This window comes from Myotis davidii, unplaced genomic scaffold (assembly GCF_000327345.1).
Source record: "Myotis davidii unplaced genomic scaffold, ASM32734v1 scaffold11, whole genome shotgun sequence".
Taxonomy (NCBI): Eukaryota; Metazoa; Chordata; class Mammalia; order Chiroptera; family Vespertilionidae; genus Myotis; species Myotis davidii.
In genome coordinates, this window is record NW_006285791.1 from 3,333,903 (window position 1) to 3,344,897 (window position 10,995).

Genomic DNA, 10,995 nt, shown 5'->3' on the forward strand with positions numbered 1-10,995 from the left:
ACAGTTCTGAGTAAGGACATTTCAAAGAAAAATACTCTTTTTATCATCTGCCTCACCATTTCTTTAATTTTCTCTACCGGGGAAAATAGAATATAGTTATGGTGAACACTAATGTAAAAGAGCGTATTCAATTTAATTCCACATGAGTGGCATCTTTATCTATCTTACTTTCATCCTTTTTATAGAAAAGTCTGTCTCGCCGAAACCGGTTTGGCTCAGTGGATAGAGCGTCGGCCTGCGGACTGAAAGGTCCCAGGTTCGATTCTGGTCAAGGGCATGTACCTGGGTTGCGCACACTTCCCCAGTGGGGGATGTGCAGGAGGCAGCTGATGGATGTTTCTCTCTCATCGATGTTTCTAACTCTCTATCTCTAGCTCTCTCCTTTCCTCTCTGTAAAAAATCAATAAAATATATTTTAAAAAAAGAAAAGTCTGTCTCTAAAATGTGTTAGTTACTTCTACTTGCAAACATTGAACTTAATTTTTTTTAAATCCTCCTAACTCCTTTAAGGCAACAGCTTGTACAAAATCCACCTGTTAGAGGATGCCTCTTTGAATCTTCCCAGTGGTGCACTTAGGAAGCTAAGGATCCTGACAGTTTTCCCTAGAGCTAAACGAGCAGCCTTGCTACAGAACACTGCTAAGCAGTTTCACAAAGGCTATGGTTCTGTGACTGTAGAATAGTTTGGAATCACCTAGAGGGCTTGTTAAACACAGATTGCTAGGCCTCATCTCCCACACTTAAAATTGATAGGTGCTAGGGCCTGCAGCCAGTTCTGAAGTGATGCTAATGTCACTGATTGAGAGACACACTTTGAGAACCACTGCCCCAAGCTACCTGGAAGGCCAAATTTGCATTGTAACTATTACAATTGGCAATAAATTCTCTTTTAATTTCCCTGTGTACTCCCAGAGTTACTCATCAAAAGCTCAAAGAGAGCTTTGCCAACTCAGGATCTGGAATAGTGAGTAAAATCTGACCAAAAGAAGAGTGTACTTTCTTGGTCTGATACCCTTAGCTTTGATTCTGAAATATAAGCCTACTCCTTTATGAGAAACCTACTATGAAAGGTGGCAGTTTTTTATACAAATGTTGACTATCCTGAACTATTATAATAGTGATCTAGAAACCTGAGATTGCTGCTTTTCCCCACTGTGCCTATTTTATGAGGTGGGGAATGGTAGGGAAATCTAGACTCTCAGCAGCACAAAGGAGTTCCTGATTACTTTTGATTGCTCTGGGAGTATGGGAAGTCACCCACCATGACATCTCTCTTTCTAGGGAGTAGGCCAAGAAGGGGATTTGGGGCCCATGTATGATATAACATACCTTTCAAGCTCACTTGGGTATGCTAAGGCACTGAGTCATAAAGAAGTGGTTGGAAAGTGGGTCAGGCTTCCACCTCTCTAACTGGGGTGTCATCTTGCTGTGTAACGCCTGGAAAGGAGTGTGCTTAAATGGGAACCTAATCAGCTTTTGTGTAAGCTCCCCCTGAGCTTTCTGGGGGAGAAATTTAGGCCAGGCCTACCTTGGGGGGAAATCAAGATTCCAATAACACAACACTTATTCCAAGTATGCGAGTTAAATGCATCCCCCTTGCAAGGCAAGAGTGAATTGAAGGTAGAAAGTAGAATTGCGTTCAGTAGAATTTGCAGTATAGAGGCAGCCTTTCTAATGCCAATGAAAGATACAACAGTAGCACCTACTGTATTTTACATAAGTGGAGTAATGGCAGAGTGCAGAGCCTTGCTTCTGTTTAGGTAAGTTGCAAGCAAGCAAGTTACGCACTTCTGTATTAAAACTTTAGACCTATAGAACATTATTTAATCAAGTACACAATCCAATCAACCCAATCATCAAAGTAAATGATTCACAAGGAGGGGAATGGTGCTTAAAGTTAATGCAGTTTCTAAACCTGTTCATCTAGATTTTTCTGTGCAAAAAATCAGTTAATCAATCAATCAAGTGGTTACTTACCATCATGGTAGAGACTCTAGACTTTCGTTTACTAATTACAGCACCTAAATTGGGCCATTCCCTACTATAGAGACATTGCACATGTTGGATTCATTTTGAGGCAAATGCAATCATTTGGAACTGCCTTGTTTTTAAAGTAAAAATGTGTTCACATTACAAAACCACTGTAGCAAAGCATTTCTATTAAAATAGCCCTGATGCTCATGTTTAGTGTTTTCGGGAGGCTGTGTGGCTGGGGGTGAGGGATGTGGGAAGCACATAAAGGCATTAGAGTAACCATCAAAGATCAAGGGCTTTCCAATTATCAAGTCACACTTAGTAGACAATAGGCTGAGATAAATGAAGCACGGCTTTGCAATTTCATATTCGGAATCAAAGATTTTTCAGATGAACAAGGAAAAGAAGCCTCCCCCATGAAATACACAGGCATTTGTCAATTCATTTGAGAAAGAAGCTCATCACCATTCTCCAGCAACTCCCCTAAGTGTTTCCAAGCTTTTAACAGTGAATAGAAAATGTTTATATGAAATGTCTTCCTCTGATAAGGAACCCGGAGGGGTGCATTTGCGAGACCATTTCCCACATTCTCATCCCAAAGCTATTATTTCAAAATAAGGTGCCTTATGCTGCCCATCAATGGGAATTCAAGAAAGCTTCAATTAACTAAGATTGTGTTTCTTCTGTGCTTAATTTTAGTAAAAAAGAAATTCACAAGGAAATAAGCTGTAAGGAAGGATTTTTTTAAAAAAAAGATTAACTTTCAAGGTATATTCTGAGGTCAAATAGACACAGACCGGTCTTCTTTATCCTTTATATTTACTCTATAACACTGTACCACAGTTCTGGAGACTCCAAATGATGCCCACAAGGCAGTGTATGATGCTCACTCATCATAGAATGATTCAATTATATTTGCTGGACAACATCAGCTAAGGCAGGAAAGGGTATTACTGTGTTTTAGAAAAATTTCCAATAGCATGAGAGAAACAAAGCAAAAATGGCAGGGTAGTCTCACTGTCATGCAATAGTGAGCATAGTTCATTGCAAAGAAGGCAAAGCTCTCAGTAAATGTTTATTTAATAATATTTAAAATAAAATATTGATTAGGATCAGTTAATTGGGAGTTAGAGCATCATCAAGATTGCTCTCTGCTCTGGCTTGCATTCTATGGCTGCCTAACTTTGCAGGGCCCTGCCACACTCAGTGTATGAGTGGGAGGAGCTTGTTTCCCAATCTCTGGAGGCATTTTGAATTCTTTTTAAAAAATATATATTTTATTGATATTTTACAGAGAGGAAGGGAGAGAGATAGAGAGTTAGAAATATCGATGAGAGAGGAACATTGATCAGCTGCCTCCTGCACACCCCCTACTGGGGATGTGCCCACAGTCAAAGTACATGCCCTTGACCGGAATCGAACCTGGGACCCTTGAGTCTTCAGGCCGATGCTCTATCCACTGAGCCAAACCAGCCAGGGGGGCATTTTGAATTCTTATCTAGGTTTCTGGTTCTTCCATTTAATAAGCTCTCTAGGCTATGGTCTTAAAAAACTCTCATCCTTGCCACCTTACTCAGATTCAACTGACATTTACTGTATTACTACTACGTGTGTGCACCAAGAGTATTCATACATGTTATTAACTTAATCCTCACAAAAATTATGTAAGAAAATCATTAGCATTTCTAAGTGAGAAAAATAGTCTTTGAGAGGTAAATTATTTGCCCCAAACTACTTATAAAATAATTTAGGAAAGGCGGGTTTAAAGCAGGTTTTAAGTGTGTATATATGTGTATATATATATTACTACAATTGTGGTGTTTGTTTCTCTATGCCACTCTCTCTAATACAGTGAAGTGGAATTTGGGGCCAAAGCTCCTCTGCTAAAAAAAAAAAAAACAACAAAAAACAGTCCCTCCCACCTCTTTGAGCATTCTAGCCATTTCTCACTTTCAAAGGCTAAGGGCTTCTCTCCCACTCAGCCCAGAGAGTCAGTGTTGAATAGCTCTTCCCTGTCTTCATAATCACATCCATCCTATTTTGAGGTTTTTTATGATGCTTCTTACTTCTATGGTCACTTTGGAAGCGAAATAATCTTGCTTTAGCCCTTGAATGCCCGTTAAAATGTGCCACTATCTGGCTTCTGCTCATTGCTCTGATGAGAACACAGTGCTAATCAGCTCTTTCAAATAGCACCCTTGGGAAACCCTTCTTTTCCCTTGGCTGAGGGTACATTCTCATAGCTTGACTCAGTATTATTGAGAATCTTTTGTAAGCTACAAGAGTTCTGGGAGATGCTGATATGGAAATGAATAAAACACTGTTGTTAACTTCCATGAACTCACGGAACACAAACTAACAATCAATAACCTCGACTTGCTAAGTGCTTTAATCAAGGCAGGTATGGAATGCTATAAGAAGGCCTATTATGATGTGATTAATTCTTGTTAGGGAATTTCAGAGAGAACTTCAGAGAAAAAGTGACATTTGATTTGAGCTATGAAGGATTAGTCAGTTTTGCCAAGCAGAAAACAAGGACAGAGTTATGTAGGAAGAAGAAATAATATCAGCAAATTTGGGAGGCCTAAGAGGATGACTAGGGAGTTCTCCATGGACTGGTTATAGGATTGATCATATTCCTTTATTTGTGTCACAGTCATTAAGGGATTTTTTGGAGACTCCAAAAGCCTCTCTTTTGACTCTAGGGCACTTATAAAAATAGTGTCCTTGGCACAGCTGGACATTGGACATCTGCATGTAGTCAGCGGCCATGTCTGTCTTGTTGACTGTTTATATGCAGTGTCACACAATGCTTATCATGGGATAGTACCAAATGGGCATTTATTAAAGTAATTATTACGCAAATAAAGCTAACTTGCATAAGAATCTTAGGAAAAACTTCCAACTCTTTTCATCATTTCACATATATTCCAGATGCTCACAGTTACATTCTGGCATGTTTCTGATTCTGCTGATTAGTGTACCAATCACTTAAGAACAGTTTTGGATAGTTTATGTACAATATTTTCTTTGAATTTCACTTTGGAACTTATCATGCATATATTCCAGTCTGTTTAAAGCACAACCTAACCTTGTAATTTATCTCCTTCTTTGAGAGACCAAAGAGCTCCATCTTTATCTGCCAAATGTAAACTGTTTGCTTTGACTTTAATTTTGCTCTTCTTTTTCCATGAAAAAAAATAATGCAAGTTTAATTATTGATTTTAGATTCTTTATCTTGTCTAATATATTAATTTAATGCTATAAATTTCCCTCTAAGCACTGCTTTCACTGCATCACACAAAGTATATTATTGATTTTATTTTATTATTTTTAGAGAGAGAGGGGAAGGGAGAGAGATGGAGGGGTAGAAACATAGTCCTACAGGGGCTCTTGATGACATGGTCCCTGCCTTTCTCTATAGCTTTACTATTATATCTTGCTAAGCCTAGTGCTTGAGATATACTAATAGATATACAGAAAATATACTAAATAAGTTAAGAAGACAATATACTCAGTAAGGCTCATTTTCAAAGCTGGACCATTACATATATAATAGAAGGGGAAAAGAAGCCATAACATTCCAAAAAGTTTTGCTGTGGAAAAGAGGAAATACCTTTCCTATTTTCTCTGACCAGATCACTCTCCTTATGCTTAGAGAACTGCTGGTGAGGGAATATAGTCACCTTGATCAGACCACTGCCTGATTCTTGAATTCATCCTAAAACAGATAAAATCTGTTTCAAGGGCTCTGTTGTTTCTTTGTCATCTGATACTTGAAAGCCTGAATTCACTTTGCTGCAGAAATTTTAATTTGAAGAAAATACATAAATGGGCCTGAGATCTGAGCAGGGTAATATAAAACTTTACTGAAAATTAATGTGAAAGTACTGTTTTCTTTGAATTTGAATATGGAGATTACATATATAAATAAATAATAAATTTTGAAATTATTTTGTTTAGAAATTAAAGCTAAAAGTGAACCCCAAATCTCACTCTTTGTGTTAAGTATTTTTTGTTGAGCTTGCAGAATGACTTAAAAAGGATGACTGCTATACAACACTTTTGGCAACATATATAAGTCACAGCATGGAGTTACGCCTCAAGGTTATAGTACCAAATATGGGAAACAGAGACTAGTGCTGCTTAGCCTTAAGTGCTGTCATGGGACACACAACGGGCAGCCTGCTGACATGGCCTCTCGGGTGTCTCTGTCTCCTTGGGACTCTGTCTTCATATTCTTATGAGAACTCACTCTAGCCAAAGCTCTAGCAGAGGTTTCAGAAGCAGCTGTATGCTGGCCTGGCAGGTTTGATCGGGGCAGTGTTTCTTTCTAGCCAGCCCAAAGTTCATGGCATTTCTCAGGATGACCTATTGAGATGATGACTGATGGTCAGTCACTTTTGTAATGGAAACTGGGTCCCCTGTGCACCAGGTTACTACCATTAACATTTCTCAGCCCTCTGTGGGATAGATTACTGACACTTTTCGTGAGCTTTCTGACCTTGTCTTAAGCTTTACAATCCATGGTGATGAATTTATAGAGTGATTGTGACTATGTATGAATCCTGTAACAGAGATAAATGGGCATTAGATGTTGACAAAGCAGAGAAAATAATATTGTTCTCGACACCTTTTGTTAGCAAATGCATGATTCACTATAACTCTTCTTTAGTGACATATCTATAAATCTCCTTTCTTCACTTAATAAAATGCTCCCCATTGCTTCTCCTAAGCCTATACCTGTTTTTCCAACATATTATTAAAGCTGTGTCAGGCTGAAGATGCATGGTATGTGGGGCTCCACAGCAGTCTTATTTTACCTTCCACTCCTAAAAAAATGCTCAAAGGGTCCCAAGGACATATTAGTTCCCCTTCTGCATTGTTTCAGACAACTTACTTGTGTACTACTAGAGCTACCTAAGCCTTTGGAGGTGAACATATTTCTTTCACGAAGTTCTCATATATTTTCAACAAAGTTTGGGGAAAACTATAAAAAATGAACTGCAAGATTTGAGAAAATGGGGAGTTATTTTTTAAATTAAATTCAAGAGAATCATTTATACAGGTTCCTGGACCTTAAAAAAGATTGAATGTTACCATTTTTCTGTAGCTCTTTTGCCAGCTGGCTTCAAAGAGCCATATTCTCTATTTTATTTTATTTTTACACTCTAAAAAGAAATGTTATTTTTTTTCTAGTATTTTTCTTCTGAAACCAAAGTCTTGGTTTCCATTGAATTTATCTGCTATAAATGGACTCTCTTGGCTACAGTTAAGAACAACACGGCTGTCACCCCTCTTCAGGTTCATTGCCTAATTAACATCGTGCCTGCTTTCTATGTCCATGACCACTCCCAGGCCTTCTAGGTTGAAGGTCAAAACCAAACCACCATTATCAGCATGCATCAAAGTATGACAAGCTACAGGATGAGGACTTTATCATATATCCAGTCGGTCAAGGCATACGTATATCTATAATAATAAAAGGGTAATATGCTAATTGGACATCTTCCAGACATCATTCCGATGTCCTTTCTGACCAAGCCAGAGTCTCTGGGGAAGCCAGCCGGGTCCTGGGTGCCTGCCAGCAGCCGAAGGAGGGAAGCCCAGGTCCCAGTTGCCAGAGGGAAGCCGGTGCTGGCAGCCGGGGGAAGGAAGGCCTACTCTTGCATGAATTTTCATGCATCAGGCCTCTAGTGTGTGTATATATATTACCCAAAGGTTTCTTATATGCAGCTATTATTTTGGGTCCATTGAACAAGGCCTTGAAAGCAGCGTACACTTTTGGCTTTGGAGGTGTGGAGAAATAACAATGTAAGGGGGAGGGTGACAGAAACTCTCTTGAGTTATAATAGAACTTGGCCTCTACTGTGTTAAGATGATCAGTAGAAAACACAGATTGAAAAAAAAAGAGTTTGAAGTCAGATAAGGTGAATCTAAAGGCTTTACTAACAACTATGATTTATTTTTTCCTGTAAGCAGAAGAGACTTCACATGATTTTACATTGGGTAGGTGACTTAATTAGAGCTGTTGCTCCGGAAGATAAATTTGGCAGTAACGAGTTGGATGGATCAGGGGGAAAATAGGTTGGAAGGAGGGCTATCAGCTAGGAGAGATTTTAAAAGCTCAGGGAAGTGGTGATAAGGACCTGACCCCAGAAAATAATGATTTCATTAGAGAGAAGGAGGCAGAAACAGGAGACCTTCTGGTAAACTGGATAGAACAATTCCAGGTAAGTTCAAAACTGACAGGCAGAAAATAAGGAAGGAAATCAAACAGCTCTGCATGCAATGTAAACATGTCACTCGCTCAGAACCTGTTATGCTAATATTACATGACAGTGTCCCCTGGGTCGTTTTTCCATTACAAGAAGTTGCAGCAGCTGATAAGCCTGTGACTAATTTAAGATGCAAGTGTTGCTCTGTCTTCCCTTGACATAGTTTGTGTTTCATTTCCTTTAAGTAAACAGTATAAAGTATTACAGTCAAGCTCGATAGTAGAAGCCTGACTCTCAGAAATAGAAAAGGGCTTCAGAGAGGTCTCTAGCTAGAAAGCAAATGTGATCCTCAAATTCTCATTTGCCACTGGTGGTGGCACGCTGTCCCTGTGGGTGAGCTCTTGTCCCAGGTTCGGTGTTCCTACATTGAGTGAGGTTTTCTGATACTGATACCAGTGAGGGACATAAACTTAAAAAAGACATGTGTCACTGAAGGGAACTGCCGGGTTAATAGATCATGAAAATTTCATTTGGGCAAGAGATTTCACAAATCACTGAGTATTAGCGCTGACAGGGATGATAGAGCCCACCTAGTTAAGGGTAGGAGTTTTAGGATCAGGCCAAATAGAGTACGAATTCCCAGCTCCCTAACTTACTATACGTGTGGCCTTTAGTTTTTTCTGTGAGTCAGTTTCTCTCCCTGTAAGATGGGGACATAGCCATCTCACAGAGTCACTGTAAGGATTAAATAGATTTGTAAAAGGAAAGCACTTAACCCAGTACATGGCAAACACTCAGCACACAACAATCATTGGAAATAAAACCAGGGCTGGGACTCAGGTCTCCCAAACGGAAACTGGGGCTCCCACCACAGTGCCATCCCATCTCCACTGACTTTCCACTCGAAACTATATTCCAAAGCACTTCCTCCAATCATACTGACATCACTTTCTACATCAGATTGTTTCTGTCATCCCTAAGAGCCCATTAAAGTAAACTCTTCCTAATCCATCACTTAAAAAAATATACTGAGTACCTACTCCATGAAGGGAACATTCTTTTTATGACAAATGACATGCCATCATTAAAAACTTAATTATTACCTATTGCTCCACAAAATATTAATCATCATTATTGTTTCTAACCAGAATTAAGAGACACTGTTCTGTAATGAAGTGCTCTGGGATTTGACGTGGGGGAGAAACCAGCCCCTTAGGCAGGCGCACCGGTCATTGCTGCTGGGATCCAGCACACATCCTGCTTATTCAGACTAGGCCTTCAGAAGCGTGCAATTTATTCCACTCTCTGAAACTGTTATTCCATTAAGTAAAGGTATAAGTAGCCGAAACCGGTTTGGCTCAGTGGATAGAGCGTCGGCCTGCGGACTGAAAGGTCCCAGGTTCAATTCCGGTCAAGGGCATGTACCTGGGTTGCGGGCACATCCCCAGTGGGAGATGTGCAGGAGGCGGCTGATCGATGTTTCTCTCCCATCGATGTTTCTGACTCTCTATCTCTCTCCCTTCCTCTCTGTATAAAATCAATAAAATATATTTTAAAAAAAAGTATAAGTGATATGTGGTAGGAAAAAAATACAATGTCAAAGCAAAACAAGAGTTGTTTGGGGAGAGAAGGGGAAGGAAGTAACCTCAGAAGGGTGGCCACCCTGGGCCAGACTCCTGAGGACTACTCCAGAGGGCGCTTAGTGTTATTCACATGTTATTAAGGAGGAAACTAAGGCTCAGAAATGAACTTGCCAGTTCACAGATCGTAAGTGGTGAGCCAGAGTTACAACTCAGATTTATTTAACTTAAACGCGTTGTTTCTCTTAGAAATCTTTTTGTTTGTTATAAAAATAAAACACAATTACAGGAAATCACATAGCTGGATGAATTTTTATAAGGCAAACAATTTTGTAACTACTATCCAGGTCAAGAAATAGGTTTGCCACCTGTTCCAAATGTGAGTAGTAGCTTGACTTTGGCAGTAATCACTTACTTATGGTTCTATTAGCCAAATGTGCATCCCTATAGTATAGTTCAATTGAGCACATCTTTTAAAGCTGAATATGACTTTGACACTTTATTTAATATATGTAATAACTTTTATTTTCATTAAAATTTACCTGATAAATAACCTAGGCCTTTTTTAAAAAAAATAGTTTCCAGCCATCTGCGTTTAGTTGCTTGCATGTGCATGGTAATGTTTTTCTCATTTCCTTCTCACTTACTCGCTGAAATAACTTTAAAAGAAGAAGCTTACGCACCTAGTATTTGGTTACTCAGTAATATAGTTCACATAGAAAAGGAAGAATAACTGTTGTTTCTTTCCTTTTATTTACTCAGTTTTAAAATATATGTGGGATGTTTAGATCCACTCTGAGTCTCATTCCTCTTAGAGCTCAAATATCCCAATCCTTGACCTTAGTCCTTTTGACATGACACTGCCAGTTTTTGATAACTTGCTAGCTACCTGATATGACAAAATGTCTCAGAATTTCCTTGTATATTTCTATCTAAATACCTGGAATCAGCCATTTCTATGAGAAGCCTTATTTCTTTTTATTGAAAGTGGGCCTAGAGATGCTAATTACTACTGGGTTGGTAATTGTTTCTGTGTTTTTAATGCACAGAGATATGAGCTATTTATAATATCTTGTGATTTGATGATATCGCCAATTCAAATTTAAAGGATTTTTACTTACCTTTTTCTATATTACATTTGATTTTTTTCAATAGTGAGAATCTTAATTTTTTAGAGCATAAGAGGTAAAGAATTAAAATGTGTCATAAATATTCATTTACTT